Here is an 8,833-nt window from a genome sequence, read left to right on the forward strand (position 1 = left end):
TTGTAGAGATTTAAAATGCAGAATAGTAAGGCAACCACCACACCAACAACAATAGGTCTGAATTTGAGCAAGGAAGACTCTAGCAAGAGAGTGGATCCAACACTAGGCAAGAGTATGGTTGGAAGTTTAATGTGTTTGACTGCAACTCGGCCAAACCTAATGCATGTAGTAAGTTTGATTTCTAGATTTATGGAAATACCAAAGGATTTTTATTGGCAAGCAAGAAAAAGGATCCTAAGGTATGTGAAAGGTACCAAGGGATTTGAGATTTTGTATACTGAAAATGATGATTTCAAGCTGGTTGGTTATACAGATAGTGATTAGGCTGGAAGTTTAGATGATAAGAGGAGCACTTCCAAGTACATGTTTCATATGGGATTAGGTGCAATTTCATGGGCATCCAAGAAGCAACCTATTGTTGCTCAATCTACAGCAGAGGCTGAATACATAGCAACAAATGCAATAGCATGTCAGGCAATTTCGCTAAGGAGGATCCTGACAGATTTGAATGAAAGGAAAGAGGATGGAACCACAATTTATTATGACAACATCTCATCAATTGCATTGTCCAAGAATTCATTCTTCCATGGGAGAAGCAAACATATTGAGATCAGATATTACTTCATCAGAGAGTTGGTGGAGAATGGGGAAATCAAAATAGAATTTTGTAAGTCTGAGTAGCAGCTAGCAGACATTTTCACAAAGCCATTAGGCATTGGAACTTTTGTACACCTAAGAGAGTGTCTTGGTGTAGTTGATGTGGATTAGATGTGATCCTTGTTTTGTTTGGCTCGGGACAAAGGGGGAGTGTTGGAATTTAATGCGGTGGTTGTCTTGCCCGTGGAGCCAAATGCCCACCTACCACCTGATGGATTGCAAAATGTTCAAAAAATTTATTACGGGTAGGTGAATTTTTAAATTCAAAAATGAGGAGAAAATTGTTTTTGGTAGAAAACAAAAGGAATGTCTCAAATTCATTTGACCAGATAGAGAGAAGTTAGAGGAAGAGCAGATTAGAAGCTACAGAGAAGGAAGAAGAGAGAAGTGATCAACAGATCTATTCATCAGAGTGCAGAGAAAAAATGAAGTTCATTTCGTCCATATAGATGAGGGTTTTCTAGTTGAAGCCAAATGCTCCTAGATTTTGTAATAGTTTAAATCTCAGTTGAATAGAAAAGCAAGCAGACATACTTGAATCTATTGTTCTTCCTCTTCTATTCATTGCATTTGAGAAATTTGTTTGAAAGGTTAGAGCTTGGCTCTTTGGTTTTAATGGTGAAAGCATTCATGTTATAATTTTTCTAAGTTATAAATTTTCTTAGTTGGAGTTGAGCTTACTCGACATCCATTGTTGCTGAGCATTTTTCTTTGAGTGCTGAGATAACTCAGCACCTATTGCATTCTTTTTCAAGTGCCGAGCATTCTGTCACTCGACACCTGTTGCCTATCACTTGGCACCATCAAGTGCCAAGCAATCTATGATTTGGCACCTTCAAGTGTCGAGCAAAATTGGCACTCGGCACCTTCATCTGCCGAGCAATTTTTTTTAGTACCAAGCAAATTTTTTTAAGTTTAGGGTTGTGTGTTTTAAATCTAATTTATATTTTTCACAAGAAGGAATCATTACCTTCTAGTTTGAGGTTGGAGGTGCAATTGTACGTAAGGTCCCAACCACTAGTTGAATTTATATAGGGAGAAAGAAAAATATAAGTTCTAAATTGCATGGAATTGTGATTTTTGACAATGATTTTCTATCCTCATTTGACTCGTTGCATACTATTGGTTTTTGTATTGACAACATGAAAGATGAAAGATGAAAGGACAATATATTCTTTCTTAATTTAAATTTAATAAAATATACTTCTCCAACACTCTACAGGTTTGTTTCAAATGTTTTGTAAAATTCTTTTTGAGTTTAAATTTAATATTCAACACTCGTAAAGATTTTTTTCAAATGATTTGTAACTGTAATTTGCATGAAATATACATTTCTAAACTTGTCATAGCTTCTATGTGATCGTTCTGAGTGTAATTTTCCAGTCAAGTATTAGAAAATGTGGACTGATTATGTTTTATATATACAGATTCTATTGAGCCTTAACAACAAGAGGCACTTGATAATTCTTGCATCTCACAATTCACCTTCAGTCTCCAACACTGATCTGGAACATGCAGTGATGGGGAGGCTACTTCTGTGCATCTTGTGGAAAGCTTAGATGAAACAATAAGGAAAAGAGAAAAAAACAAAATGCTAAATTTTCTTCTGCAGCTCATCTCCTACATCATCTAATGTCTATTGCAGATTAACTTGAAAAGGGATTAAAAATAAAACCAGTACATAGGAGAGAAAAATTAGGGACAATTTGTAAAAAGGAATGACATGATAAAAATAATTGTCTTCTGCATGTGCTTATCAAAACGATTTATTCTGGAAGTTGGTAGGCAAGCCATACTTTCTGCTGGACATCAGCAACCTTGCTCTACAAATGACAACATGAATCTAGCATTTTGCCACTGCAAGGAGGAACAGAAGTACTTGACCTTTCTGTAAATAATGCATTTTTTCCCCTTAATGGGTATTGTTATGTTTTTGACAAAGCATGTCCACCAACTTACTGAACATGTAAGGATACATTTCTCAATGTTAAAGTTATAAGTTGAAGCTCTCATTGAAGAATTAAATTCATATTACATGCATTTGTTGTGGTTGTCAAAAACCACATAGGTATGGTGATCATGCCAATGTGAGGAAGCTTTGTATTAGACTATTTTTTTGGGATCAACTGCATAGTTTAATACGGTTTCGGCATTTGGCTCTTGCTATCCCATCATGAGGGAATAGATTAAAGCCAACGTTTTGGTCAGAAGTCCATGGTCTGCACCAATGCTGAGTAAAAGGTTTGATGAGCAGTTACATAAGTATAGTAATTTTTAGTAGTAACTAAAGTTAGGTCAATGGGACTTATGTATGCATAAGTAGAAAGTTCTAGAATGAGAACGTCCCAGGAAAGGAACATAAAAAACTAAGTGACAGGAAATAAAATGAAATGAGGCAATGCAATATTGGTTAAGAAAGTTTTAGGAATAAAGCACTGTAAGAAGATAGCACATACAGTAGCAAATTCTATGAGTAAAGGAAGCCAGATAATAGGAAGTTTTACAATGAAAACATCCTAGGAAGAAAGGAACTAAAGCACTAGAAACAAATTGACGCAACTCGACACCAGCACAAGTGTTTGAGTTTAAGATTTCTGGGAAGAGATCATCCTAGGAAAGAAGAATAAAGGAACTAAACTGTTAAAAACAAAATGAAAGTAGATCAACACCAACACAAGTGGTTAAGAAAAATCTAGGAAGTGAGCATCCTAGGAAAGCTTTTAAAAAGTCTAGTGGTTGCTCTTGCCTTGCCATATATTTTGGCATTTATTTTATTTTCCAAAAGTATATCCTTGTTCCTCAAACCATGCGCAACCTTCCCTCTCACCCCTCTCTCTTTTCAACTTGTTTTGATCTGCAACTAATATTTTCTTCACCTTTAGCTCTCTGTTATTCTAATGGATCATGTAGTGTGATCCAAAATATTGATGTGAAACTCCAACATAATCAAATCTATTATAGTCTATGGAAACTTGATATCACTAATCAAAATAAAGGAACTAAAACACTATAAAAAAATTGAAGCAACCCATCACCAATAAAAGTGGTTTAAAAACTATGTTACCCAAAGTCTCCAGAACAAGGGGAAGGGGAAACAGATTTCTGGGACGGTTTTCTCTTTTTGGAGAAGTGGACAGCAATGGGAACAGCTATATAAAAAATAGGGAAAATTTTAATATATAGAAAAAATTTAAATATTAATATGAAAACATGGATAAAGATGCTTATATACATTATGGAACCTTAACATATAATGCTTGTGTCAAATAGTTTAAATTGAGAGATCACATGAGAATGGAAGTCAAACACATTATCAAAACTCAAGAATTAATTTTATGGCCAGCCAGAGGACAGGTTTCTAGAAGTTTCCAAGTTTCTGAAACAGCTCAAATTATGCTGGAAACATATTCTTGCGTAACAACATCAAAAATCCAATCCAAATATCCTTGTGGTGGGAAAGAAAATCCACAAAGAGCAAGGGCTGATGAAAACTGGAGGCTTGGGATATGAATTTCATCAGGTGCCTCTGTCAAGGCTTGGAAGGGAGTAGGCATTGGTGCCATCATTGGTCACTAGGTAAGCACTGATACACAATCTGGTAATGCTTACTGGGGAGTGCTGAAGAATGGGTTGGCAGGCAAGGTTTATACCTCCAAACATACAAAATTTAGTATTTACAAAGAATAAAAGAAGGTGAAATGGACCGTGATTCTGTGTTACAGAAATATTAAAGAAGTCCAGGAGCCTCATTCTCAATAGAGAAATTGATCCATGCTTATTTTATATTTTGATTGCAAAACCATCCCTAAATATTTGTCACTTCTCAATATGATTTGAAAATGGATACCGCAAAAGAAAATTAGGGATCATATAATCGACTAATAATTCTTTTCGATATACATAAGGCATTCCCTTCCTCACCATTGTTCACCATTACCAGACACCCCTTCTTTAGTTTCCCAGCAAATGACATATATGGAATCCAATACAAGATGGCAGTAACTACAAACGTAACTATCCATTCTACCAGTCCAATATAACTTTCTGTTGAATCAGAAGCAGAAAGAGGAATATGTATAGTTTCCCCGTAATTACTTTGAACCACAGCACATAAAATGATCGTGTTCCACGAGTGTTCAACTGTTTGCAGTGATGCTTCAGGCATGGCATTTTCAATGATATTGATTTCGCCTCGTACATCATTAATCAGGTCACGAAATACATTTTCTGTCAAAGTCAACGAAGCTTCCTTTGCTACTCTGCCAGTAATACTTGTGAATTCTGACGGCAATCACTGAATAAAATAAAAAATAACAGATGTCAGTCCTTCAACAAACGTTCATAACAGTACTACAAATAAATTTGAGATTATGTGCGTTAGATATTAGTTATAGTCAATATTTTGACAGAGAAATAACTAAACACGAGGTCCATAGCAGATAAATCCTTACTTCCATCAAAATGACAAACATAAATCTTGCAATAGACAAATTTTCATTACCTGCAACTTACAAATGTAATTTGCTATTACGTCATGACCTAGAGATGAAAGATGTAGATATTTCAATCCTTTCAGCTCTTCAATACCTTCTAAATTTTGCAGCCTCTCGCATCCATCAATAGTTATCCTCTCTAAGAAACTAAGACGTGCAAGATTTGGCAACTCGATCAGCTTTGGACATTTATGTATGTTCAATATTACGAAGTTTTCCAGGTCACATATCCCTGATACCTCTCTTAATTGTGTACAAGACTTTAACTCAAGATAACACAGTGTTCTTGCCACAGATAGATCAATTACAAATAAATTTTCCATGGATTGCATGTGAAGACAATAAAGGCTTGGACAATGATCTCCACTAATTGAAACCTTCCACAAGTGTTTTACTGCACTGATTATTATATTTTCTAGGTTACTCATGGGAGACTTTACAGTTGACACCCCACTGCCATTCAAAGTAACTTCTCCCCATAATGGCAATTGTGTCAAAACCAAACTCCTAAGGTGAGTGAGATTTTAATAAGGACCTCCCCTTTAGTCTGTCATTCTCAAGTCTTCTTATGGTTAGCTTTTCTAAATTAGTTAACATTTCTAATGAGTTTGTACAATCAGCCGACGATGTACCATAAAGCAGTAACTCCTTCAACTGATAGGGCACCTAAAATTTGGACCCAATAAATTTCAAATGGTTATTTGTTAATCATGAACAATTGTGACATTAATAGTTTCCCAAAACTCATTGAGTACCATTTATGAAGACATGACATTCCAAGAAGGATAATAAAAAATACCCCTGTGTCGTTCTGCCATAATCTTTTTAGACGCCCATCAACTATTCCTAAACACTCCAAATTCTGCAGAGGAACCCATGAGGGAATGCTTGTGTGTACGCTCCAGGACAGGTCAAGCTGAAGCCATATCAAAGCAATCGGCGCCTCAGCAGAATCATCCATATTCCCTAAAAAGCATGTAATTTGGGCACCGAAAGACCAGTCAAACATTGAGAGGAGACATCTGCCAGTTGTTTCAGTGAGGATGTTTCTGAACTGCTTCGATTCCTGTATACACAGATGAAGGTCAAATCTTTCTGCAATTCGAAGAAGGATTTCAAATAACTGAAAAATGTTAAATGATTTCGGTATATTCATCTCAGAAATCTCAAGGAGGAAGAAACAGACCAAAGGTCTCAGATGTTGATGGCGCCACAGGCGATGTGGACTGAACTCACCCGCCAGTTCTCTCCCCAAATCACGAAGATGGTCGTGCATTCTGAAAGAAAGCTCCTTGTCATCAAAATTCCTTGGAATAACACCACACCATTTCGACGAGGCATTTGTCCTTTAAGGTTTGAAGTGCGAGCTTAGCACTCCATCCATAGGATTCCCATATTCTTATTGCCATACTCATGGGTTTGCCAATGAAGAAACAAGCGATGTGCATAAAGATCTATTTTTGCTCACTGTTCAATGCGTCGAAGCTTATTTTGACCCTCCGTTTGATGTCCTCGGGCAGTGACTTACGAGCTTCATTCAATACTAACTGCCAATAATGGCGGTCAGAACTACCAAAAACATGGCTACCTAAGACCTTTAAAGAGAGAGGTAAACCTCCACACATGTTCACAAATTTTTCCCAAATCCTCGGAAGCACTAGCAGCATATGATTGGTGAAATGCATTCCAGCAGAAGAGCTCTCTGCTATGCTCTCGACTCATTTCTTTCATCCTGTAGAGAAAGTTAATTCCGGCATGTACTAACACCCTCTCATCACGTGTTGTGACAATTAGCAAACTTTCAAAATTGAGGACATTTCTAACCAATAGAGCATCTAACTGATCCTTGTGATCAACATCATCTAGAACAATAAGAAAGCGTGAAGAATTAACCCTTCGAAGATGAGACTTGAGATAGCTCTTTCCTTCATCTGTGCTATGAAATTGTGGTGTATCCTGAAGGCAGGTGATATCTTTTAGAAGCCTACTTTGCAAAGCAGGCAATTCATTATTGACAGAGGCTTCTCGCACATCAAACGGAAAACATGACCCATCATATTCACATTGCTTGCGGTTAAATATTTCTTTGGCCAAAGTTGTCTTTCCAGCTCCCCCCATCCCAAAGATACCAATGGTCTGAACTGATTTATCAGTCTTCTGCATGCAGCACCTTTTAAAATCTACTGCAAGCTCATCAAGCCCCACTGGATTTTCTACTACAACATCTAGAGACTTTATCTTTTGGAGCTTTTTATGTACAGCTGACACCACATTTTTACACATCTTAATTGGATCACTGAGAATTTAGAATAAATAGGGAAAAAAGACCTTGATTAGAAAGATCATCTAACTAAGGTAAACAAAGTTTTGAAGTAACAAATGGAGTTCGAAATTTTTTAATGGAAAAATCAACTTTGATTAGAAAGATGTTCTGATTAAAGAGATTAAAAAGAAGAAAAACCCCATAAAAAGAAGATGGGGTAAATAAGAGAATCAATGGCACATTAAGATTATGAAGGCAGTCTGTTTTGAAGGCAAATTATTGATCAAAAGTATACTATCAATATAAGATCTAATGGAAAGCGCATGAAAGAAGTCTTACTAATTATGTTTGCTGAATTCGTAGCCATACATGAATGAAACAGAGTAGAGAGCTTTCTCCCACACTTCAAACTGGTTCAAATACCTGCCTTTCTTTTCATGTTGAACAAATGCATCAGAATAAACTCCCTTTTGAATGTAACGAAGATCTGATGGCGTCACATCATAAAATATAGGGATAATTTTAGCCTTAGTCTTTAACATGAAAACCAGCTCATCTAAACACCAAGGGGACTTTGCAAATCCTTTCGAAAAGATGGCAATATGAATTGAAGCAGAGTATTCGAAAAGATGGCAATATGAATTGAAGCAGAGTAGAAGGCATTCTTTATGGCAGAATCAAATGAATCTCCCTGTTCAATCTCATAACAGTCGAGAAATATTTTGTACCCCAACTCGCGGAGAGAATAGTAAAGTTCAAGAGCCAAGGTTTCTTTTATGTTGTGGCCGCGGTCGTTAATGAATACATCAAACAGTTTTGCAGATGCAGATGATATTATTCCTTGGCATTGAGCTCCAATTTCACTGACATTTTGGCATGATGAGCAAGGTGCCATGATTGAAAGAGTAGGTAGCACCCAGTACCAAATGATTGAGTAAATGCAAAAGAAGGGAAATTATCAGAGTTTCGAGCATTTAAAGGTGTCTTCAATGGGAAGTTTCAGAGGTGGCTGATTTTGGTGATATAACCAGGGAATCACGGGATGTCAGAAACTGAGGTAGGTGAGTATAGAGACAAAAGGGAATAGCGGCAGGAACAGGTCTGCCGTTATTTCTCTTTTTCTGTCTGTTTAAAGATTGTTAGAAAGGAACAAAGAGAGTAGATAAGAATGAAAATGGGAAAATATAAAAGAATCCTCCGGGAACTAATAATATTGGAGAAGAAATTGACAATGGTAGGGTCAGAATTTGGGTAGAAAAATCGTAAAAGCTAGTAGAACCGAAAAACAACACGTTTCATATACAGAATATATCACTCGATTCCTCTAATGATGTGTCACGATAAGATGGGCTTCTGGAGATAAATAGAGATAAGGATGGATGAAATTGGATGGCTTAATGATGGGTTACACGATCGCACA

General features: G+C 36.5%; 1 pseudogene across 1 annotated transcript; it reads right to left on the reverse strand.

Annotated features, from left to right (window-relative positions):
- Nucleotides 1-4,406: 4,406 nt before the first annotated feature.
- On the reverse strand, nt 4,407-8,347 carry LOC149545628 (disease resistance protein Roq1-like; annotated as a pseudogene). The gene is made up of 6 exons (XR_016353607.1): nt 8,070-8,347; nt 7,753-8,034; nt 6,337-7,446; nt 5,950-6,216; nt 5,159-5,816; nt 4,407-4,951 (listed from the first exon to the last, which is right to left on the reverse strand). The product of XR_016353607.1 is annotated as a disease resistance protein Roq1-like (transcript).
- Nucleotides 8,348-8,833: the final 486 nt, after the last annotated feature.

Source organism: Cupressus sempervirens, chromosome 7 (assembly GCF_028749045.1).
Source record: "Cupressus sempervirens isolate cs-2001-9-10 chromosome 7, ASM2874904v1, whole genome shotgun sequence".
Classification (NCBI taxonomy): domain Eukaryota; kingdom Viridiplantae; phylum Streptophyta; class Pinopsida; order Cupressales; family Cupressaceae; genus Cupressus; species Cupressus sempervirens.